We start from the raw sequence: 24,504 nt of genomic DNA on the forward strand, positions 1-24,504 counted from the left end.
AAAATTGAATGCAAAGAAGTGGACGCTCAGGTTGCGAACATGATCTGTGCGGGATGCACATTTGCAACCCACAGTGTTCGCAACCTGCATCTGCGCACGCACGGGTTGCGATTCAGCGCTTCTGCGCATGCGCGACTGCCGAAACCCGGAAGTAACCTGTTCTGGTACTTCCGGGTTTCGGCAGTCCGCAACCCGAAATAACACAATCTGAAGCGTCTGTAACTCGAGGTATGACTGTATTCCCAACCCTTTGTGGACAACAGGACAGGCAGGTGAGGATCAGGATGGTCCCAAGTCCTTAATGCAAGATTGGGAAACCTCCACATCTTTCTGGACTACAACTCCCATCATCCCTGGTCACTGGCCATGCTGGCTGGGGTTGGTGACGCTGTAACTTCTGGCCACATGTTCCCCATTCCTTTGTTAAGGCTTAACAGGAGGATGAGGAACCAGAAGTTGTTTGACAGCCAGCATGTAGATGATGGGAGTTGTAGTCCAACAACATCGGGGTGGGGGCACAGGTTTCAAGTCCTTTCCTTAACAGGGTTGCTTAATAAGCATCCTGTGTTGGGAGGAAATTAAAGCAGAAGTCAGAACAGAATTCCTCTATTGAGATAGCAAAGCCAGCTGCTCCCAGCATTGTAATAAAGTTCAGGAAGGTGTGGCATTGACACCTACTGCTCATTTCTAATATATTGGGTGAGACGAATTTAATACAGTAGGCGAGAAGAATCACGGGCTCGCTGATATTTGCCAGCGATGGATGAGCTAGAGAGTCTGCAGCTTTCAGAGTGACCTTAAGAGGTTTATAATTATCGGTAAGCAGAAACAGAAAAACAGAAACAAAAGGCAGAGAACATAGGTACAGAAGCAGAGCAGGTGAAATTAATCAGTAAACAGGGACAAAATGAGCTCTGTGTGGACAATGTTTCACTGTAGATAAAGCATGCCATCCTCTAAACTCCCCTCTGAATACTATGGTGAACCTCTAAGGTGTTTGTTCTATGTGAGCCTGTTGCCTGGAAAATAATATTATCATTCATTCAATTTCCAGCTGATCCTTCCTCTGAGATGAGCCCAGGGTGGCAGAGTAATAAAATATTGCAGTTAAGTCTCTCCAAGCCCTGCGTGGAGATCTCTGGGATTGAACCTGGGACCTTGTGCATGCATGCAAACAGACTCCCTACGACTGAGCTACGGCGCTTCTCCTAAATGCACATAAAGGAAATGTACATGTTCTGTAGCCCCACACCAGTGCACACTAATTTACGGCCTCAAAATGTCACCTTCAGAGGGGCACTCTCAGCCTGCTTTCCCTTGCAGATGAAGAATTAAATGCTAGTGGGTCTGCTCTCCCCTCCATCTCTCTCCTGACCTGTATTCACACGTCATTGCTCAAGCACAACTTCACCTTGAAAGTTCTGTTCCTAACTTTGTGTTATTGAAAATGAAAACGTCAAGGAGGTAATGGTGAGATGGGCAATGGACTTCGGACATAAAATAGAGTTTGACAAATGGAAGGCATTATGGAACAAAGGTATGAGATTCTCGGCATGCACAACACTCAGGGAAAATATGTATAAAATGATGTACAGGTGGTACGTAACGCCCATAAAATTGGAAAAAATATATAAAACTGGTGATAAATTATGTTGGAAGTGTAAGATCAAGGAGGGCGATTTTTATCATATGTGGTGGTTGTGTGAGCCTATCAAAAAATTCTGGGAATCTATTTACAATGAACTAAAAAAAATCTTTAAATATACCTTTATAAAAAAACTCGAAGCCTTTTTGCTGGGGATAATTGGAGAGGAAATCAAAAAGGAAGATCAAACACTCTTTCAGTACGCGACAGTGGCTGCTAGAACTCTAATAGCGCAGAATTGGAAGACATCAAAAATCCCAACTATAAACAAGTGGCAATCCAAACTATTTGATTATTTAGAATTGGCAAAAATGACACAGAAAATAAGAAATCAAAAAGACATAAAGTTTAACAAAGAATGGAATAAATTTATGACATACATGGAAACAGAGGTAAAAAATCTAAAAATCACAGTAGGTGTGACATAACACTTGTGATGTAAAGAGTTTTTTGAGGAAAAGAAACTGCAGATAAAAAATCATATAATATATTCTGAAACCGAGATGAAGGGAAGTCAATTAGTGTTGTGTGTTATTTAGTAAATGTAACCTAATTTGTTGGTATCTTATGTTAGGAGATGTTTTTTCTTTTGTTTTCTTGATTATTATTTCTCTTTTTTATATATTTCTTTTTTGTGTGTATGTGTTATGTATGTTTCTTTCGTTTGTTTTAATGTTTGATGTAGCAAAACGAATTAAAATCAATAAAAAAAAAAATGAAAACGTCACGGTGACAAACGCAGACTCCAAGCAGAAGTGGGATTAGGAGAACCAGCAGATGAAGGAGAGTCACCGCACAATGGAAATCAGCAAGCGTTATCTTTAGACTGGAATCTGCTCTCAGCAAAACAAAGTGGAACTAAATAAATAAATAAATAAATAAATAAATAAATAAATAAATATGCCCCGCCCATCTGGTTGGGTTTCCCCAGCCACTCTGGGCAGCTCCCAACAGAATTAAAAGCACAATAAAACATCAAACATTAAAAACTTCCCTAAACAGGGTTGTCTTCAGATGTCTTCTATACGTCAGTTGTTTATTTCCTCGATATCTGGTGGGAGGGCATTCCACAGGGCGGGCGCCACTACCGAGAAGGCCCTCTGCCTGGTTCCCTGTAACTTCGCTTCTCCCAGTGAGGGAACTACCAGAAGGCCCTCGGAGCTGGACCTCAGTGTCCGGGCTGAACGATGGGGGTGGAGACGCTCCTTCAGGTATACAGGACCGAGGCCATTTAGGGCTTTCAAGGTCAGCACCAACACTTTGAATTGTGCTCAGAAACGTACTGGGAGCCAATTTAGGTCTTTCAGGACCGGTGATATGTGGTCTCGGCGGCCGCTCCCAGTCACCAGTCTAGCTGCCGCATTCTGGATTAGCTGCAGTTTCTGGAAATGGAGAATGCGGATCAGAGATGGGGACCTTTTGGGTTCAAAGGCCATATGTGCCCCCCCCCAGCTTCTTTATCTGGCCCCTGGGACCTTCAGCAGGCTACACCCCTTACCAGTTCTGTTTCATACCCTCCTTGAACAAAGGTGCCTTTGAACTCTGATCATGTTGGGTGGAAGATAGAGAGAGGAGGTGTGTTAGGCGCAAAGAAACTAGCCTATGAAACAAAGGCGAAGTTGCTTTGCCCCTTTTTGCCTCTGGTTCCGCCTGCTTTTGCCTGTGTCCCTGCCTGCCACTGGCAGGTGGCCCCTGGAAGACTTCTCAGAATGGAATGTGGCCCTTGGGCTGAAGAATCGTGGAACTGGAAGGGACCACGAGGGTCATCTGGTCCAACCCCCTGGAATGCAGGAATCTTTTGCCCAACGTGGGGCTCAAACCCACGACCCTGAGATGAAGAGACCTGGAGCAAAAAAATGCCAAACAGCATGAGGATACAAGGGGCTTAATGTGGCCATACACGGTTCTCCTCTTCCCCCATTTTATCCTCACAACAACCCTGTGAGGTAGGTTAGGTTGAGAAGCTGTGACTGGCCCAAGGTCACCCAGTAAGCAGGGATTTGAACTCTGGCCTCCTGGATCCTAATCCAATGCTTTAACCACACGGCCTCTCAAAGCCAACTCAGAGAACAAACATGGGCACATTCTGCAACACGCCATTGATCCAATAGTAGCGTGTTAGTGGCAGATTTGTAATGGATCTTCTCACACACCTCTTTCCGCTTTATGGGCTGTTCTGCATTGCGCCCTCCCCCCTATTTCACTGCATTACTGCCACCTTGAGGGGCCCGTTCTTGCATTATGGTGCAACAAAAGCGCAACCAAAAATAAGGCAGAATGTTTGTGGTACAGTGGTACCTCTGGATGCAAACGGGATCCGTTCCAGAGCCCCGTTCACATCCAGAAGTGAACGCAACCTGCGCCCGTGTGTCTGCGCATGCGTGGGTCACGATTTGCCGCTTCTGCACATATCATTTTGACTGCCTGTGCATGCATGAGTGGCGAAAAATGGAAGTAACATGCTCCTTTACTTCCGGGTCGCCGCAGCGGGCACCCGAAAATACTTATCCCGAAGCTACTTCAACCTGAGGTATGACTGTATATAAAAAGTTACAGGATTTCAGAAGGGAGTCATGGGGCATCCACTGACTGAAGACAATGCAGTATGCGCTGAGTTGGAAGGGACCCCCGAGAAGAGTCCAACCCTGAAAGCAAAAGTCTCATGCTCTGCCAACTGAGAACTACTGTTGCATTTTTTTAGTCCCAGTTCCTGTTGTATATACACTATTCTGTTCTGCACTCCACTGACTCAAACTCTCAACTCCCAAGGCTGATGAGCAGTCAGTGCACGAGCACCCCTAAAAGGCCAGCCTTTCAAACCATTTTTTCCCTCACCTCTGCAGTTCACTCACAGCTTGGCCGCTACCACAGTTGAGCTATGCTCCTTTCCCTTCTAAATTTTTCAGTGCTGTGGGCTGAAACTGCCACTGTTTGCTTAAATTGCTGTACTGGCGTCAGTCACCTGGATCCGTCCCTGAGGACTATGTCATTACCCATGAGGTGGAAGTAGCAGAAAACCAAATGCCTCCAAGCCAACGCTTACTGAATTTCTAGGAGCAATCCCTAGGGGTGCCAACTCAGGTTGAAGCAATACACAAACACACACACACACACACACACTGTATTTTTCCATCTATAAGACACCCCCATGTATAAGATGCCCCCTGTTTTTGGGGACTCCAGTTTAAGAAAATGTGGGGAGATACTATCCATGTACAGTGGTACCCTGCAAGACGAACGCCTCGCGAGACGAAAAACTCGCAAAACGAAAGGTTTTTTCGTTTTCGAGTTGCCTTGCAAGACGAATTTCCCTATGGGCTTGCTTCGCAAAACGAAGCTTGCCCCGGGGACAGCGGGTCTTCTCTTTTGAAGCAAGGGGCGGCGGGAAGATCGCTTCTCCCCACCGCCCCTTGCTTCAAAAGAGGTCTGCCCCCTTGCTTCAAAAGAGGTCTTCTGAAGGCGGGCGGGGGGCGAAAGTCTTTGTCCCCCCTGCCTGCCTTCCCAGGCGCTTTTAAATCGCCCCGGTCCTCCGCTGTCCCGGGGCGATTTTAAAATGCCGCCCGCCAGCATTTTAAGATCGCCCGGACAGCGGAGAAGTCCTCCGCTGTCCCAGGGTTTTTTAAAATGCTGGGGGTGGGAAGAAAAGCCCTTGTCCCCCCCCCCCAGCCTTCAGAAGAGGTCCGGGGACAGTCTGTCCCCGGACCTGGTCTGAAGGCGGTTTCCCTAGGAACGCATTAATTGATTTTCAATGCATTCCTATGGGAAACCGTGCATCGCAAGACGAAAAAACCGCAAGACGAAGAGACTTGCGGAACGAATTAATTTCGTCTTGCGAGGCACCACTGTATAAGACGAGCCCAGAATTTGAACATTATTTTAGAGTAAAAAAACAGTCATACATGGAAAAGTACAGTATATATATATTCTGGTACCTATTAAACTTCCAGAATCATTACAGTGGTACCCCAGGTTAAGTACTTAATTCGTTCTGGAGTTCCGTTCTTAACCTGAAACTGTTCTTAACCTGAAGCACCACTTTAGCTAATGGGGCCTCCTGCTGCCGCCACGCCGCTGGAGCCCAATTTCTGTTCTTATCCTGAAGCAAAGTTCTTAAGCTGAAGCACTATTTCTGGGTTAGCAGAGTGTGTAACCTGAAGTGTATGTAACCTGAAGCGTATGTAACCCGAGGTACCACTGTAGTCCATCTGCCAGCAATTCTTTAGCTGCGATTCCTGCACTGGAGGTGGTTGGACTGTAGGATCCTTTGGGTCCTTTCCAACGCTACAGTTCTATAGACATCAAACAGGCACCTTAACTGTACTGCCTACTGAAAACTTTTCAAGACCCAAGGTTTAGTTACACTTCTTTTCAAATTTGTTTTAAAATGTTTTATGGGCTTTATGTCAAAGTTTTTAACTGGCTGTTATGTTTTATTCGTGCTTTATATATCATCGAGCCCGTACAATGCTTGGAGGTTGTTGTTGTTTAAGTGATTGATAGTTTTAAATAAATCTGCTTCACCACGCCTCCTCTCACCAGCTGACCAGAACTTATTCACCAGGACAGGACTCGAAGACTCGAACCAATGGCTTCAAGTTACGAGATTCTGACTAAACATCAGGAAGAACTTTCTGACAGTAAGAGCTGTTTGACAGAGCAAAGGTTGTGGACCTCCTTGGAGGTTTTTAAGCAGAGGTTGGATGGCCATCTGTCAAGGATGCTTTATGAGGGTCGCTCATTAAAGATTTCCCCTGACCTACTTCCGGTTATCGTAGGAGGATGAAATTGCACATGTATAATGATACATCTCTCCATAGGTAACGTGGTAATTTGTAGCTCTGAACTCCTAACGGTTTCTCTGTTACGGGTGCTAACATGGAGCAACGTCTGATAATGGAACCAGTTGAATGCAGTGTTATTTTTGAAGGGCAAGCTTTTTCCAGACAATGAAATGCTGATTTCTAAGGTCAAGTTGTTGCTTCTGACGCAACCTGCTGACTTCTACAGATGAGGTCTCCACAGCTGCATAAAACGTTGGGAGAAGTGTTTGACTCTTGCTGGTAGCTATGTAGAGAATTGATGCTTTTGAATTATGGTGCTGGAGGAGACTCTTGAGAGTCCCATGGACTGCAAGAAGATCAAACCTATCCATTCTTAAGGTAATCAGCCCTGAGTGCTCACTGGAAGGACAGATCCTGAAGCTGAGGCTCCAATACTTTGGCCACCTCATGAGAAGAGACGACTCCCTGGAAAAGACCCTGATGTTGGGAAAGATGGAGGGCACAAGGAGAAGGGGACGACAGAGGACGAGATGGTTGGACAGTGTTCTTGAAGCTACCAGCATGCGTTTGACCAAACTGCGGGAGGCAGTGGAAGACAGGAGCGCCTGGTGTGCTCTGGTCCATGGGGTCATGACTAAACGACTAAAGAACAACCACAACAACATGTAGAGAAGGACTAATAACTGTGCCCAGTTTTGTTTGTCTCCGTCCATGGGAAGTATGTCAGGGGAAATCTTTAATGAATGCCCCTCGTAGCTGAGATTTCTGAATTGCAGGGGGTTGGACTAGATGACCCTTGGTCCTCTTCCAACTCTACAATCCTATGATTCTCTGATTCTGACCACAGTTACACATCCAGAAGCTGAGCAGCTGGGCTTGGAGATGAGATGAGCATCAGGTCCCCATTGCACAGATCTTGCCTTCCAGATGTGTCTCTGCCCGGGAGAAACTTATTTCTTCCCCGTAAGCCAAAGTGACAACCAGCAACTAGTAAAATAAATTATTGCCATCTTACTGATGAATAATGCAATGCTGATTTTTAAAGGCCTTTATTTTGCCTGGAGGGGAAGGGAAACTACTTCAAATACAGGTTTCTGAAGAGGACCCATCTATGCCAGACTGACACCTCCTGAGTGGAATCAAAGAACGTTGTTTCGTGGCTTGCTCTTAAAATAAACGTTGTCTTTGGAACACATCTTTGTTTAAGAGTCAAGAGGGAAAGGGGGAAAAGGGAGGAACCTGTGCACATCAGCGGTTCAGAAACCTAGATAAAATAATAATAATAATCCTCTGCTACAGGCAGTTTTCTATGTTCAATATTAAAAGCAGAATAAAATTAAAATGTCAGGAGGGAAGGGAGGGGGAATGTAACCAGTGAAGTATTTTTGCCAGCCAGCCAGCAAGCTTTGGTTTTGTTTTTAAATTTCATTTTTTCTTTTTACAATTATTTTAATGAAAAGGAAAGAAAAAAAACCTTTATACAATGGCTCTATCCTCCTCAACGCCCCGACCCCACTTTCCGCAGTGACTTATTTTGTATTTTTTACCACTGCATATCTGATGCAAACCTATTTACTAATTTCCCTTTCGTATCGCCTTTAAAGCCAGCAAGGGGTGTGTGTTTTTTCTGTTGTTGTTTTTAAATGGCATTCAGCCAGCCAGCAAGGTTTCGAATGCCATTTTTAAAAAGCCTTTTTAAAAAACCCGTCAACCATAAAACCTAACAAACCAAAGCGATTAGAAGCTTTCATTCCCGTTATGTGCTTCTACCCTAAAAGCTATCTAATGGCTTGCTTATTGAGGTGTGCTGCGTGAATTTTATTTATTTAGTTAGTTTTTAATTTAATCAGGGTGTGCTACATGCATTTAATTTGGGGTTGTATATATATATTGTTGCTGTTTCTCCACTTGGAGCTTGCTTAAGCTACTCTCCCCATACATTGCAGCTCTCCGAAGCTTTTCAATTGTGTCATCTGGCTGCTGGATGGAGATTCAGGATAAGCAGCATATCATCATCAGTTGTAAACCCCCCTCCCCCGGAATTACTGCAATTGGGTTCTATCCCAGCTAATGCTAGAATGATAACACTGCAATTTCATACAACTTACGCTAATGCCTGCCCAAATCTGCCATGCTAAATTGCAGAATGGTGTCATTATCGCAGCCGTTATAAGCGGTTTTGGCAGAATATATTATTTATATATACACACAGCAGCCGACACCAGTCTTTTTAAGGCCTGTGGGCACATGAGCCCGGCCTTGGCTGGGGAGGGTGGGATATAAATAAAAAATTATTATTATTATTATTATTATTTCTCTTCTCCACACCGCACCCACGAGGGACAGTGTGTGTGCATGCACTTCACTTTTCTGAGGGATATGGGCAAAAGTGAGATCCAACAGAATGAATCTGAGCCTTGAAGAAGAAGAGGAGTTTGGATCCCACTTTATCACTACCCGAAGGAATCTCAAAGCGGCTAACATTCTCCTTTCCCTTCCTCCCCCACAACAAACACTCTGTGAGATGAGTGAGGCTGAGAGACTTCAAAGAAGTGTGAATAGCCCAAGGTCACCCAGCAGCTGCATGTGGAGGGGCAGGGAAGCGAACCCGGTTCACCAGATTACAAGTCCACCGCTCTTAACCACTACACCGCTCTGGCGCTCCTAACAAAACATCATAGAGCTGAAAGAGGAAGTGGGAAAGAGTGCCACTCTTCCAACTTCCTCCTTAAGCTCTTAAATCCATTTTAATGGAGAAAAAGGAAGCAAGCTCACCACTTCACAACCAAGGGGAAGCAGGAGGGTGAGGGGGCTCAGGGTTTTTGAGGGAACCACAGATAGACTTAATGATAATAATCATTTTATTATTTATACCCCGTTCATCTGGCTGGGTTGCCCCAGTCATTCTGGGTGGCTAAAATGTTTTGTGGCTTCTTTTAATGAAAACCAGATGGCTGTATTTCAGTGTGTGACAGGAACGAACTAGTAACAGCCGGAGCTAACACTGCAATGCAAACCTGCCCATCAAGACAAACCATTTGGGTTTTGACATATATCCAGAATGGACCAATGGTGGGAGTTGAGAGCAGCCTCACCAATGCAAATATGCGTAAAGAGGGTTTTAGACTCACTGAGTGATGGATGGAAGTGAGAGCTGGACCATAAAGAAGGCTGATCGCCGAAGAATTGATGCTTTTGAATTATGGTGCTGGAGGAGACTCGTGAGAGTCCCATGGACTGCAAGAAGATCAAAGCTCTCCATTCTGAAGGAAATCAGCCCTGCGTGCTCACTGGAAGGACAGATCCTGAAGCTGAGGCTCCAATACTTTGGCCACCTCATGAGAAGAGAAGACTCCCTGGAAAAGGCCCTGATGTTGGGAAAGATGGAGGGCACAAGAAGAAGGGGAAGACAGAGGACGAGATGGTGGGACAGTGTTCTCGAAGCTACCAGCATGAGTTTGACCAAACTGCGGGAGGCAGTGGAAGACAGGAGTGCCTGGCGTGCTCTGGTCCAGGGGGTCACGAAGAGTCGGACACGACTAAATGACTAAACAACAACAAAGACTCACTGAACTGAAGGAACGTGAATAACTCAGTGGTAGAGAATCTGTTTTGCACACAGAAAGTCCCAGGTTCAACCTCTAGCTGGGCTGGAAGAAACTCCATGGAAGAAACCATGGAGAGCCATTGCCAGTCAACCAAGAGTGTCAGAAGCCCAGGCAGATGGGTGGGGTATTATTATTATTATTACTACTACTACAATGGTACCTTGGGTTACATACGCTTCAGGTTACAGACGCTTCAGATTACAGACTCCGCTAACCCAGAAATAGTACCTCGGGTTAAGAACTTTGCTTCAGGATGAGAACAGAAATTGTGCTCTGGCGGTGCGGTAGCAGCGAGAGGCCCCATTGCTAAAGTGGTGCTTCAGGTTAAGAACAGTTTCAGGTTAAGAACGGACCTCCAGTACGAATTAAGTACTTAACCAGAGGTACCACTGTATTATTACTGCTGCTGCTACTCAGTTTAAGGTAGCCCTATGTTCTTATGAATTGAGACAGACTTCTGTGTAAATCAATACCATATCGCATGCCTGTCCGTGTGGCTTCTCTGAAAGGTGTTATCTCATCCTAGTCCCACTACCATAAATACCCTGACCATAGGTGGGCTTAAAAAAACAACCCCAAAAAAACATGAGACCAGGCCTTGGGCAACCTAGTCAGATGGGCAGGGTACAAATAATAACATTATTATTATTGTTGCATTCAAGATTTTATATTATTGCACATCTCGGAGCAGTGCAAGATTCCAAGGGTTCCAAGCGCTAACTCTGGGTTCATGCTTCCTTTGCAATGAGAGGCAGCAAATACTGTGGTGTATTTGTGATATATGGGACGCGGGTGGCGCTGTGGGTTAAACCACAGAGCCTAGGATTTGCCGATCAGAAGGTCGGCGGTTCGAATCCCCGCGACGGGGTGAGCTCCCGTTGTTCAGTCCCAACTCCTGCCCACCTAGCAGTTCGAAAGCACGTCAAAGTGCAAGTAGATAAATAGGTACCGCTCCAGCAGGAAGGTAAACGGCGTTTCCGTGCGCTGCTCTGGTTCGCCAGAAGCGGCTTAGTCATGCTGGCCACATGACCCGGAAGCTGTACGCCGGCTCCCTCGGCCAATAAAGCAAGATGAGCGCCGCAACCCCAGAGTCGGCCACGACTGGACCTAATGGTCAGGGGTCCCTTTACCCTTTACCTTCTTTATGATATACAGCTTATTTACACATATATACAACTTGAGCCTATGTAGGGCTTCACAGCATTAACACCCCAAAGAGGATCTTGCTTCTTCCATAGCCACAGTCTTGGATTCCAACAGAAATCAGGCATGGCTCTGTCTCTCTGACTTCCCAGCTTGCCGCTCTCCTCCAACTTCTACTTCTAGCTCACGTTGTTTTCCTAAGTACGAGTGAGTCACTGTCTGGCACAGAGCCACTTCCTTAGTTACCTTCACGGTCCATATTTAAAGAGCCATTAATATGGAAAAAAGAGTCCTCAAATGATTCTTGCGTAAGGAGAATAAGATGCGAAGTGATGGAGAGGGAGAGGCGAATGCATCTCAGAGGATGATTACATGATTGTAATAAGTGCGAAGGAGGGAGGAGAGGCCACGCAATAGAAAATGACCAGGGCGACAGGGTCAGGCAGCCTTTTCTTCCGCCAATTACATAGGAGAGCATTGTATTTTAAAACCACCTACACAGAAGGGAGCCAGGGAAACAAGCCACCAGCCTGCAAATAAAGTGTCTGAAGGTCTGAAAAGTATATGTATGAATGCATCAGGAGGGAAGGAAGGAGAGAAAAAAGAAAGAAAAATAGCAGCTATTTCAAACTTATTCCTGCTTTAAAAACGAGGTGTATAAAGCAAAACTGAAGTTGAAAGTGGATCAGAAAAATAATCGTATATCATTCTGACTCAAAGCCAAAAGAATAATGCATTAAGCACAGTAGGAGAACGGACTCGCTGAATCCAGCAAAATGGTCTAATTCTGCACAGCTGCTCACCAGCAGCCAGCTAAAGCAGTCACTGCTGGAGACTCAGATGTCTGGAGGCAGAAATCCAGAATTTATGTGCCCACCAATACCCGGCATTGCCGTCATTTAAAAAACAAATTACAGTGGTACCTCGGGTTACATACGCTTCAGGTTACATATGCTTCAGGTTACAGCCTCCGCTAACACAGAAATAGTGCTTCAGGTTAAGAACTTTGCTTCAGGGTGAGAACAGAAATTGTGCTCCAGCGGTGCAGCAGCAGCAGGAGGCCCCATTAGCTAAAGTGGTGCTTCAGGTTAACAACAGTTTCAGGTTAAGTACAGACCTCCGGAACGAATTAAGTACTTAACCCCGAGGTACCACTGTAATGAAATTGTTGTTGTTCCCAACCTAAAAAAATATATAACAAAACCTAATGCTGTTTGTTACAGTCTCACAGATTAACAAAATATTGCAAATTCAGAGCGACAAATGGGGAAAAGAGTGAAGAGCCAGCTAATCAAAGCTTTTCCTTAGTAACAGCTGACATAGTACCTGTTTATGCAGAATTTTCAAATTCAAAAATGTTATAAAAATGACCCCTGACTCCATATATTAGTTCTCTGGCTGACTAGATTTCATTAAGGGCACGACACCCAAGATCAGCAAATGACCAGTTTGGCAATAAACAATCCATTATTAGTGGAACATTCTTTTTCCAGGTGTAAGTTGTAGAAGTTCTCACGGCAGTGAGAAAGTGCATTTTTTTTAAAAAAAAAATTCCTTTCCTAATCTGTTAACAGAACTATTGCGACTCAGATGGTGCAGTCAACATGGTGCTAACACACAGGTGTAGCCAATCCAGCACTACTACTACTGGCAGGTTTGTGCCTTGGAGATTTCCCTGTTGCCTCAACTTTGCCCTTCCTGGTATGCAGCAATGACTCAGCTTTCAGGTGAACCCACCACCCAATGTGCTTTTGGAAGCCACTCATTATCTAGTTCAGTGGTGGCCAAACTCAGCCCTTCAGCTCTTTTGGGACTACATTTCCCATCATCCCTGACCACTGGTCCTGTTAGCTAGGGATGATGGGAATGGTAGTCCCAAAACAGCTGGAGGGCTGAGTTTGGCTACCACTGATCTAGTTGATGGCTAGTCTTACCGATGGCTACCAGCCATGATGGCTATGCTTTGACTCCACATTGGAGCTAGCAAGGCTTCTGAGACCCCAGGAGGGGAGTGCGTTATTGTGCTTGGGGTCCAGGAGTGCTGGACTATAGATGGGTCACTGGCCTGATCTAGCAGGCTTTTCTTATATTCTTAGCCTAGGAACACAAAGGTTTAAGAGGCAAGCACACAAAGACAAGAGATTTTCGATGGAAGGAATATGTAGAGCAGGCCGTGCCAGAGGATTGAGTCAGACAAGGCAGGTTAAGAGGACCTGGTTGTAAAGTCAGGAAAAAGGGGTTCAGCTACCGTTCTACCAGGCTGCAGCAGAGAGAAAGGTCCACTTCACCAGCTTATGGGATCTGGAAGCCACCATTTGGATCCTCCCCTCCCAGAACCAACTGCAGCTGGTCACAATGAATGCATTTTACCTCTTCACTCCTTGTTCCTTTTCCTTCTCCATTCCATCTCCTAGCTCGCAAGCAATTCATGAAAAATGCAAGTTGTCTCGAGTGCTTTTGCAGAGCAATGTGAACAATCAGAGTAGGAGATATTGATTGGTATTGGAGTGATCGGGTGGATGAGTGTTTGCAAGTAATGTTGGAAGAATTGGGTGAGTGACATTGAAACAACAAGTGGCAGGAGCAGGAACCGAGCAACGGGAGCTCACCCCGTCACGGGGATTCGAACCGCCGACCTTCAACAAGACTAGGCGTGGTCTAAACCACTGAGCCTCTTGGGCTTGCCGATCAGAAGGTTGGCGGTTTGAATCCCCGCGACAGGGTGAGCTCCCGTTGCTCAGTCCCAGCTCCTATCTACCTAGCAGTTCGAAAGCATGCCAAAAATTCAAGTAGATAAATAGGTACTGCTCCGGTGGGAAGGTAAACGGTGTTTCTGTGTGCTGCTCTGGTTTTGCCAGAAGCGGCTCAGTCATGCTGGCCACATGACCTGGAAAAAACTGTCTGTGGACAAATGCCAGCTCCCTCAGCCTGTAAAACGAGATGAGCGCCGCAACCCTAGAGTCGTCTGCGACTGGACTTAACTTCCAGGGCTCCTTTACCTTTATCTTTACCTTTAAAGACTCAACACCTGAAGGCTGTGGGTCTAAACTAAGCTCTCAACCTGTGGGCCACGGACCCCAGGGGCAGTTATTCCAAGGGGTCTGTGATTAATGTTCTTCCAGCTGGAGGTTTGAGTGATTTCCTCCACCACCCTCGTCATCTCCGCAGTGGCGTTGCTGAGCACCTTGCAGGAAAGCAAGGAAATGTGGATCAGTGCCGGTGGCCTATGCCTCCCCCACTTTCCTTCAGCAACGTGAGTTGTGCTTTGAAGAGCCCCATCGCAAAGTGTGATAATACAGAGGGTTTCATCTTTGCCTTTTTTTTTTCCTGCAGAGGCAGGTTACGCCCAGGGTTTTCTGAGCTTTCATGTTGCGCTACAAATAGGGCTTGTTGGTGGGAGGTGGAATACCCAGGGCGGTGGTTTGAATCTGACTCTAGTGGATTTTGCACTGTGAACCTCTGGCAGGCTTTCCGCCTACTAATTACTGATTGCGTTTGGGCTCCTTAAATCTGGGCAGTATTGGGGATTACTTCTGCTGCTTTATCAGGATGGTTTCTGTGGGTGCGGGTTGCCTAATTCTTCGGGGGTGGTGTGGTTTTTTGGCTTTCATTTATCTTAGGTCTTTTGCGGAGGGGGGGGGGCAGACCTTTGGGGTTGCCTGTTGTTCCAAGCAGCATTTGCTACTCGTGCCTGCTGGCTTAGAAAAATGATAAACAAATAATAAATATAAATAGAACCTAACCAAATCAATTGTTTACATGAATAGCTTAATTTCCAGGCATTGGGGATTTCACTGACGTATACAACTGAAAGCCCTCATTTCGTACATAAGAATGTACTACATTGGTGCCAATTAAAGTCTTCCTTTTCGTTCTTTCGGGGATTGCCTCAGCTGAGTTCACTTGGAAATAATTAAATTTGTATTTCGTCTAATTTGATGGATCAGTTGGGATGTTGATCATTGGGTATATTGGGCAAATAAATGAATGAATTCATAATTATAAAATTTCTTTCACAACTTTTGAATTATCTAATTGGACTGGGGAAATAAATGAATTTATATTTAACACCTTTTGGAATTAATTACTTGGGTCATCAATTATTTATACATAAGTAAATGAAAATTTGCTGCCTTCTTTGATTTTGGCACATTTGCAAATTCATTTAAACACTTCTATTTTCTTGATTAGCAGAGCCTAAAATTCCAACCATTAGCATGTAATTTTTTTACTATTTTTTTAAAAAATGAAGTTTAAAAGGGGCTCATCGCACTTGTAAAGGTTGGGAACCACTGATTAAGACTATTATTGTTTCTTACCTGGCCCTTTACCGTAATGTCCCAGGGTGGGTTACAACAAGCATAAACATACAACTGAAAGCAATTAAAACATCCCCAAACAAAAGCAGCACAGTATGGGTTAAACCAGTGTTTCCCAACCACTGTTCCTGGTGTGCCGTGGGGAAAATTCTAAAGATTTTTTTTTTTTTTGTAAAAGTCAAATTAGGTCCTAATCTATCCCACGAGCGCCTCTTGTCCGTTATTGTGACGCATGAAGCGTGTTCCCGCCCACTCCCCGCCCTCCCTTGCTTCTCTCTCTCTCTCTCTCTCTCTCTCTCTCTGTGGCGTTCTCCGCCGCTTCCTGCTGGGCATGCGCAGCTCGCCTCGCGCTTCCATTCCGACCCCTCCTTCCCCCGACTACCCCGCCGCTCCGTTCCTTTCTCTTTCTCGCGTGTCAGAGAGCGGCGGCACGAGCGCGGCGGTTCCCTCAGGGCTGACGGAGGGCTCGAGGAGGAGGAGGCAGGACGTGGAGGCGGAGAAAGCGGCGGCGGCCACCCCCCACCTCCGGCTCGAGGCCCGCGTAGAAAGCTGAGGGGGAGAGATAGATAGAGGTGGGCGGCGGCGACGACGACCACGACCAACCGCCACAGTAGTTGTAGCGGTGGCGATGGCGAGCAGGGACTCCCGCTCTCTCTCCGTCGTGTCTCTCTCTCTCTCTCTCTCCCCCGGGCCCGTCCGTTGAGTCTCCCGCGCACCTCGGCTACAAGATGAGCATCGAGATCCCGCCGGGTCTGACTGAGCTGCTGCAGGGCTACACGGTGGAGGTGCTGCGGCACCGGCCGCCGGACCTGCTGGCCTTCGCCGCCGAGTACTTCGCCAAGCCGCACTCTCCTTCCTGCCTCGCTTTGCTGCCTCCTCCCCCCCACCCCCAAAGCTTGGAGGTCCCCCGGCGCAGACCCGCAGGTTTGACCCCCTTCTAACACCTGTTCGCGCTCCTTGCACGGAATGGGGCGGATGGGGAGGAACGGGGCTCGCCGCTGCCTCCGCTCGCCCTCCCCCCCTCCGCCGGCGGTCCCGCGATTCTTGGCTTTTTGGCGGTTGGCACAGAAGGAAGGCAAGGGGGAGGGAAAAAAATTGAATCTTACACTTTCGTGCGTCCCTCCCGGCGTGACGCTGCGCGCTGACATCACGGGGCTGTAATGGTGGTGTGCCTCGAGATTTTTTTCATGAAACAAGTGTGCCTTTGCCCAAAAAAGGTTGGGAAACACTGGGTTAAACCATGGGTAGGCAAACTAAGGCCCAGGGGCCGGATGTGGCCCAATCGCCTTCTCAATCCGGCCCGTGGACAGTCTAGGAATCAGCGTGTTTTTACAAGAGTAGAATGTGTGCTTTTATTTAAAATGCATCTCTGGGTTATTTGTGGGGCCTGTCTTGTGTTTTTACATGAGTAGAATGTGTGCTTTTATTTAAAATGCATCTCTGGGGATGTCTACTTGATTGATGAACCTTCTGCATACCTAGGCTCAGAACAACGTCTGATGGCGGCTAGAGTTGTCAAAGGTTTCATTCTCCATGCTAAAAAAACTGCCTTTGTGGTAGAGCACGACTTCATCATGGCTACCTACCTTGCAGATCGTGTCATTGTCTTTGATGGCATTCCATCCAGGTGCACAGTGGCAAACAGTCCTCAAACTCTTTTGGCTGGCATGAATAAGTTCTTGTCTCAGCTTGAGACTACTTTCAGAAGAGATCCAAACAATTACAGACCAAGAATAAACAAACTCAATTCAATCAAGGATGTGGAACAGAAGAAAAGTGGGAACTACTTTTTCTTGGATGATTAAATGAAAAATTGATCATCAGTTTATAAAAATGAAAACTTTGTTATATGAAATGCAATCAGGTTTTAAAATATTTCTCATTCCAGAGGTTAAAATAGAATGTTACTCTCATGTAACATCTCCTGCCCAGTAGCAGTGTCAGAGCACCTCTTTTTGTGCCTGCCAAGGCCATCTTTTGATGTAATATTTCAAAGCAGAGACAGCTGAAGTGACCATACCAAGATACTATGTACTTTTTTCCACATTGTCTGAGGGACGGTGGACCGGCCCCCGGCTGGAAAAGGTTGCTAACCCCTGGGTTAAACAAAGGAGAAGAGGAGGGTCCCACACAAAGAATAATCAGCCAGCATCTTATTTTAATTTTGGCACTTTTGGTCCCAGTACTAATGAATCTTTTTTGTTTCTCAGAATGCATGTCCTCCTTCCAACTTTGTAAGCTCAGTGCACCTTAGCTTTTCTGAAACAACACAGAATTTTACAAACAGCAGCCCCTTTGCTTGCCAATGAATTTGACTCAGAATGTTGAACTACGAGAAGGAAATGCGGCTACATTAAGCCTCAAGAATCAGCATGGATTCCTGGCCAAAGGATTTATTTAGCAGGACAAATTAGCAAGATGCATGGGGTGAATGGGCGCACAGGTACAATAGAACAAAATAAGCATCAAAAATAATGAGTGGTGATGACGACAGAGGTGGGGACACAACGTCTGTGAAAGGCAACATGTTGACTTACATCTGGGTTGGCTGCTGGAAGGTTTGCAGTGCGTCTCTTCAGCGACATCATAAGCTTTTGTTCAACCCACACCCAAAGAGGGAGGACACAGGGGCAAAGTGCATGCCCACCTTCAACCCCCACCCTGAACTCAGCTCTTACAAGTGGCTGCTAGACTAGGGTTACCAGATGTCCCCGTTTCCCGGGGACAGTCCCCAGATTTGTGAATAAGTCCCCGGACAAATTCCATCCCCGGAATGTCCCCGGATTTCATCTAATGTCCCCAGGAAATACAGCGGCGGCTGTCTCAGCAGCCCAGAGCAGTTGGCTCTGGCTGGCTTCAGGAGCTGCTTGGAAGTCCCCATATGATGGTGGTGCAGGGGCTCTAAGATGCAACTTCTGGGCTGCCTCCACCTTCCCTGACCCCAGCAACTAAGCTGTGAAGTGGGGCTTCATGCTGCCTATTGGAGCAGCTTCCCAACTCCTACTTGCGTGCAAGCGCCGGGGGAGGGGGGGGGACTCTCAGTTAGGCAACGGGAAGCCTCCCTTCCCAGCTGAGGGATCCCCGCCCCCTCCTCCTTGCACGCAGGTAGGAATGGGATTGGGGCTGCTCCGATGAGAAGGGAGGCATTGCGCTGTCCGAGCCTTGCTGCCGCTCTCGGCCCTCCTCTGTCTTCCATGCCTGACCCACCGCACACCGCTTCCCCACCACCACCACCGAAGAACCAACAATTCAGGGCTGCCCAGGCTCATGGAGAAAGGAGATAGAAGCCTCGGAGGAAGGGGAAATGTGGCGGTCGAGGTCAAGGCAGCGGCTGCCCCTCTGCCACCGCCATCGCTGCAGCATCAACATCCCAAACCTACGTTTGTTTGTTTGTTTGTTTGTTTGTTTGTTTATAGTGTCCCCGTATTCACTGAAAAAAAATCTGGTAACCTTATGCTAGACACTGACAGCGCATGACAGTGCCCACACCCCTTAGTGTCATGCGTTTAGGCTTAGACTGGCTGCCTAAACCAGGTAAGGGTAGTCGATGCGTCTCAAACCCTCAGTGAGTTAGGGACTTCCCCTGCGTACGAAGACAGGCTCTGGCAGACTGAGTGGACAGGATGAAGAGTGGATCCAAAGGTCAAGAAGGAGATTTCTTCACGTGCTGTAGAGAGGCAGATGGGGTTCGTTGACCTGGGAAGGTAGCTCATCTAGGAGAAGGAAAACTCTGGTCCCAAACCTTCACCTTCTTCAAGAGAAGAAGGCGGCTAAAGAGTAAGAGTAACCCTACACAAATGTGGAGTGGATTCCCAAGATGGTTGGATGGTGCCTTGTATGCCTCCTTCCGGCAACTCCTGGACCTAAGCTGGTGCCAACCATATTGCTTTGCTTTCCTTTGAACCACATCAGCAAGGCCAAGAATGGCTAATGGTTGGCTACTGGATAAAAAAAAAATATCCACACAGGATTACAAACTGTTCTAACCAGCTTGCGGAGACTATCAGAGGTCACAAAGAGAAAGGAAAAATATATGAAAATAACAACAAGAGATGTGGAAAAATAATAAGGACTGGATAGTACTGTGAATATCATAAGGTTAGATTTGTGGACATTAAAACAGCAGTAAGAAGCAAGAAGTTGATTGGATCCCTTCGGAACTTGAAATATGAGTACCCCCAACAAAAATTTAAAATTCGGCTGTGTAATTTGGAATTTATGTAATTTGGTTTGATTTGATGTGATTGGTTGGTTAATAAAAAATTATTCTTAAAAAAAAAAAGAATGGCTAATGGTACCAAATAGTATGCGAAACAGCCTTACTAGAAAAATTAACCAATAAACTAAAACTGACAAGGGGACAAATAGAAGACAACGCCTTTATCACATACACAGCCCAACAAGACAACAACAAGAATCCATCAACAGCATACGAATCAATATGGCTAACCAAGGGGGTACAGTACATTTTATACTATACAACCCCTCCATCCTCTGTCCCCTTCCCATAAGAGGAATGCACAGCTCACTAAAAAGAAATTCGTATCTACTACACCCATGGAAAGCCTGCAGTTTCAACAACGTCTTAAGAAATTGTGGCTGTTTAAATATAACTTCTCCATTTCCAGTCTCCGGGTCCCTATTTTATTTATAGCATCGATAAGAATTTCTTGTTTTAAGGCATATACTTTCGCCTGCCTTTGTGACGGATAGGTTTACTGAGGTTATCTACAATGTTCAGATAAGCAATCTTTGAAGCTCATCTTTGGAACACAAACTTCTGAAAAGATATGCTTTAAGAAGGACAAGAAAGAAAAAAGAGAGAACTGCCAGTGGGCTTTCTAGAGGGGAAAACTTCAGCCGATGTAGCTCCTCATTCCTGCTGTAGCAACTTCTAGAAAAGGGCTAGCAACAACGCTTGAGCTTGCATAGGCACCGATTAACAGGTTCCCTCTAAACTCAGGAAAACTTAGTTCCCAAAGGGTTTTAGTCTCATCAGAAATCCGACCGCCTTGGTTGAGAATGTCAAGTTTGTTCCTTGGGTCACCACAAATGTCATGCTCCTGGCAGAGTTCAATGGAATTATCACTATGATGCCCACAAAAATCACATTAATAAAGGAAAAGTCGGGGGGGCACTATGCAAACTCCCTTACTCCTCAGCACAATTAGATAGCTCAGGGCTATGGCCAGACAGAAAGCCTGTAATTGTCCATTAATATATAATTCTCCCTCCCCCCCCCCCTTTGGGTCCTTCTTTTTAATATTGGAGGAATTTTATTTTTTTTAATAATGTGTTAGGCATGGCAAAGGCTTCTCTGACAGTCAGCTTTATTTTCTGACAGCACATTTCATATTTAAGAAGGCATGTGGCAGGCTTAAGTTTTTAAATTTTAATCTCACTGCAGATGGCAAGAAAATGAATGGTGGAATTTCAGTCACGCTTTGGACGAAAAGGGGGGGGGGACCCCACCTCCAAGATGCTCCAGATTTTGTTGGTCTTTTATTTCACACCCTGTATCTCCCATTATAATTATAAGGATCTAGCAGCATGCTGTTTGTTTGTTTTGGGGTAGTGTTGTGTTATCATTTATTATGGTCATGGTACCCGCCTTTAATTGCTCAGGAATGGCTTACAGCAACATAAAAATGAAAAATCAATTACAGCAATTTACAGTTAGAAGAAAAGGTTGGATCTATAAAAGAGACAATGTGGTTTCTCCAAGTTTTGTTTGTGTGACATTTGAGAAGAATACTCCAAAAATATAAACAGCAAGTTCAGTGGTGCAAGAGGAATGGGAGAGAAAGAAACACGATCTGGGTTTCTGGACAGCTTATCCCACTGTGCTGATAGATATCTGCAACAATACTGATTTTCTGTATATGGTTTTGCATGATTTTAAACTCTCTTGTAAGCATATGAATTATCTGAATGAATTACAAGGAGCTTGTAGCTTGGGACAGATAGGGACAGTCCAGGACCTCCAAACACACAGGCCAGGCTTGTGCCTCAGTGCTGCAAACGCAGCAAACTTTGGGCTTACAGGTTCATCTGGCGTTGGCACTGACGCATGGCAGGGCCTTCTCGGTGAAGACTCCCTTTTTGTGGAATGTTCTCCCTGGTGAGGCACAACTGTTGATTACACCCCACCTAGTTAGATGGAGGCTGGGGGGGGGGGAGAGCATGTCTATGGGTTTCTTAGTCATAATTTTTTTAAGATAAATATGGATGGCCATTTCTGATACAAGAAAAAGCAGAGGAGCCTTGAAAAGTTTGATGAATAAGGATGGAATAAATTATATCACTTAGCTATTGATTTTGCCTATATCTCCAACACATACCAAAAAAAAGCTCTCTGGTGGCGAAGAAACATATTGGATTTTGTTCCTCACAGGAGAAGCAGAAGATTTAGTCTATTCCTGGCTCCTACAGTACAAACAGAAGTTTGCTGTATTGTGTGAGCTTCTGGGAACACAGGGAGCATAAATATGAATAGGAGTTACCTTGGCATTTCTGTAAGGCAGAATATAAACACAATGTAGTCTATATATTACCTCATCAGATCACTGTTTGCCAGTTCTTATTGCTCATTTCTGAGCAAGAATTTGAACACAAGGGCTTCTCCCTCCATGACATCAAAGCCATGGCAGACTGGGTGATGAGGGATCAGTCTGTCTCATCCAGCAGCAAGCACAAGGCAACACATGCATGTTGTTGTTGTTGTTGTTGTTGTTGTTTAGTCGTGTCTGACTCTTTGTGACCCCATGGACCAGAGCAGGCCAGGCACTCCTGTCTTCCACTGCCTCCCGCAGTTTGCTCAAACTCATGCTGGTAGCTTCGAGAATACTGTCCCACCATCTCGTCCTCTGTCGCCCCCTTCTCCTTGTGCCCTTAACCTTTCCCAGCATCAGTGTCTTCTCCAGGGAGTCTTCTCTTCTCATGAGGTGGCCAAAGTATTGGAGTCTCAGCTTCAGGATCTGTCCTTCCAGGGAGCACTCAGGGCTGATTTCCTTAAGAATGGAGAGGTTGGATCTTCTTGCAGTCCATGGGACTCTCAAGAGTCTCCTCCAGCGCCATAATTCAAAAGCATCAATTCTTCGGCGATCAGCCTTCTTTATGGTCCAGCTCTCACTTCCATACATCACTACTGGGAAAACCATAGCTTTAACTATACGGACCTTTGTAGGCAAGGTAAATGGCAACAAATCCTCAACAACACAGAATCGTAGACCCTGAGGGTCATCTAACCCAACAACCTGCAATGCAGGAATCTCAGCTAAAGCATCCATGAGAGATGGCCACCCAACCTCTGCTTAAAAACCTCCAAGGAAGGAGAGTCCACCACCTTCGAAGGGAGTCTGTGTCACTTTTAAGCTGCAAAGGGAAGCACTCTGCTGAACTCACAAACGTGATTATGGAAGGATAATATCTAATAAATATATCCTCTACTAGCATCTACACACATCCCTACAACCTTGAGCTCCTTGAGAGAAAACGCTGGGCTATAAATCCAATTCATCCATAACAGCCAGCAGTTTAACACTGTGCCTCTGAAGAATACAGTGGTACCTCAGGTTACAGACACTTCAGGTTACAGACGCTTCAGGTTACAGACTCTGCTAACCCAGAAATAGTACCTCGGGTTAAGAACTTTGCTTCAGGATGAGAACAGAAATTGCGCAGCAGGAGGCCCCATTAGCTAAAGTGGTACCTCAGGTTAAGAACAGTTTCAGACCCCCAAATGAATTAAGTTCTTAACCCGAGGTACCACTGTACATGTAGACATCCTCACTGCCAGAGACCAAGCACATCTCCAGGCTAAAAAATGGAACTCCCCAACAAATTTCTTCACGGTGAACAAAGCAAAGCCTTTTGCACCTCACGTGGAAGGCAGAACAATTGTTTATCAATAGAAGCAGAGGCATCTCAGAATACACAAGATGAAAAATGGGGGCAAAGAGACATCTTTGCATACATTTTCTTCCAATACAGAAAGGCAATTTCCTTTAACAAAACACATCCATTCAGCGTGAGCGAAGTTGCTAAAATCCAAACAAAGAGGAGGGCAGGCCCTGGCATTTATGTTTGCAAGATTTTTATTTAGCTCTACACATTTCTGAGTACAATGCTCCTCCAGGGCCATGAAGAGCCAGCAAGTTGTTTGGTTTCAGGAAAAAAACCCACAACACAGCAGAGAAGAGAAAATTTTGCTACATCAAGGATAGATTTCAGCGCCTGTGGAGCAGAACAGGGCTTGCATTGACAAGAGCATGAACTTCCGAGGCTTTTGAACAGATCTTGGATGTTCCCACCAATTATTTCCTTCTGCCACGGAGAAGCGCAAGCACCTTGCAATTGAGGAAGATGGTTGCTAATATATTTTAACACATTCGACTGTTATTTCTTACAGAGAAAGGCACATGAAAAGAAATCATCAAGCACCCTCCCTCCCCGAAGTGCAAAACCAGCCGTAAAAGAAAGAGAATAGCAAATGGCAGTACAGTGGTACCCCGCAAGACGAATGCCTCGCAAGACGGAAAACCCACAAGACGAAAGGGTTTTCTGTTTCGGAGGCGCTTCGCAAGACGAATTTCCCTATGGGCTTGCTTCGCAAGACGAAAGCCCATAGGGAAATCTCCGGGGACCTGTTTTAAATTGCTGGCGGTCGGGAGCAAAGACTTTCGCCCACAGCCGGCCTTCAGAAGAGGTCCTGGACCTCTTCTGAAGGCCGGCGGGGGGGCAAAAGTCTTTGCTCCCCCCCGCCTGCCTTCCCGGGATAGCGGAGACTTCTCCGCTGCCCCGGGCGATCTTAAAATGCTGGCGGGCGGGAGCGAAGCGTTCGCTGCCGACCCCCAGCATTTTAAAATCTCCCCGGGACAGCAGAGAAGTCCCGCCCCGCTCGGGATGGCGGCACAGAGCTGTCTGCCGTGCCGGGATCAGCGCAGCTCTGCGCGGCCATCGGGAGCCGGGGGCGAAGCCCGCCCCGCTACAGACGGCCGCGCAAAGCT

The 24,504-nt window shown here is 46.1% G+C and overlaps 1 protein-coding gene across 1 annotated transcript in view; it reads right to left on the minus strand.

The window, feature by feature from the left end:
* Window positions 1–24,504, minus strand: part of LOC114595446 (uncharacterized) — a 147,288-nt gene that overhangs the window by 89,261 nt on the left and 33,523 nt on the right. The window lies entirely within an intron of this gene.

Source organism: Podarcis muralis, chromosome 4, assembly GCF_964188315.1.
Source record: "Podarcis muralis chromosome 4, rPodMur119.hap1.1, whole genome shotgun sequence".
NCBI classification, from domain to species: domain Eukaryota; kingdom Metazoa; phylum Chordata; class Lepidosauria; order Squamata; family Lacertidae; genus Podarcis; species Podarcis muralis.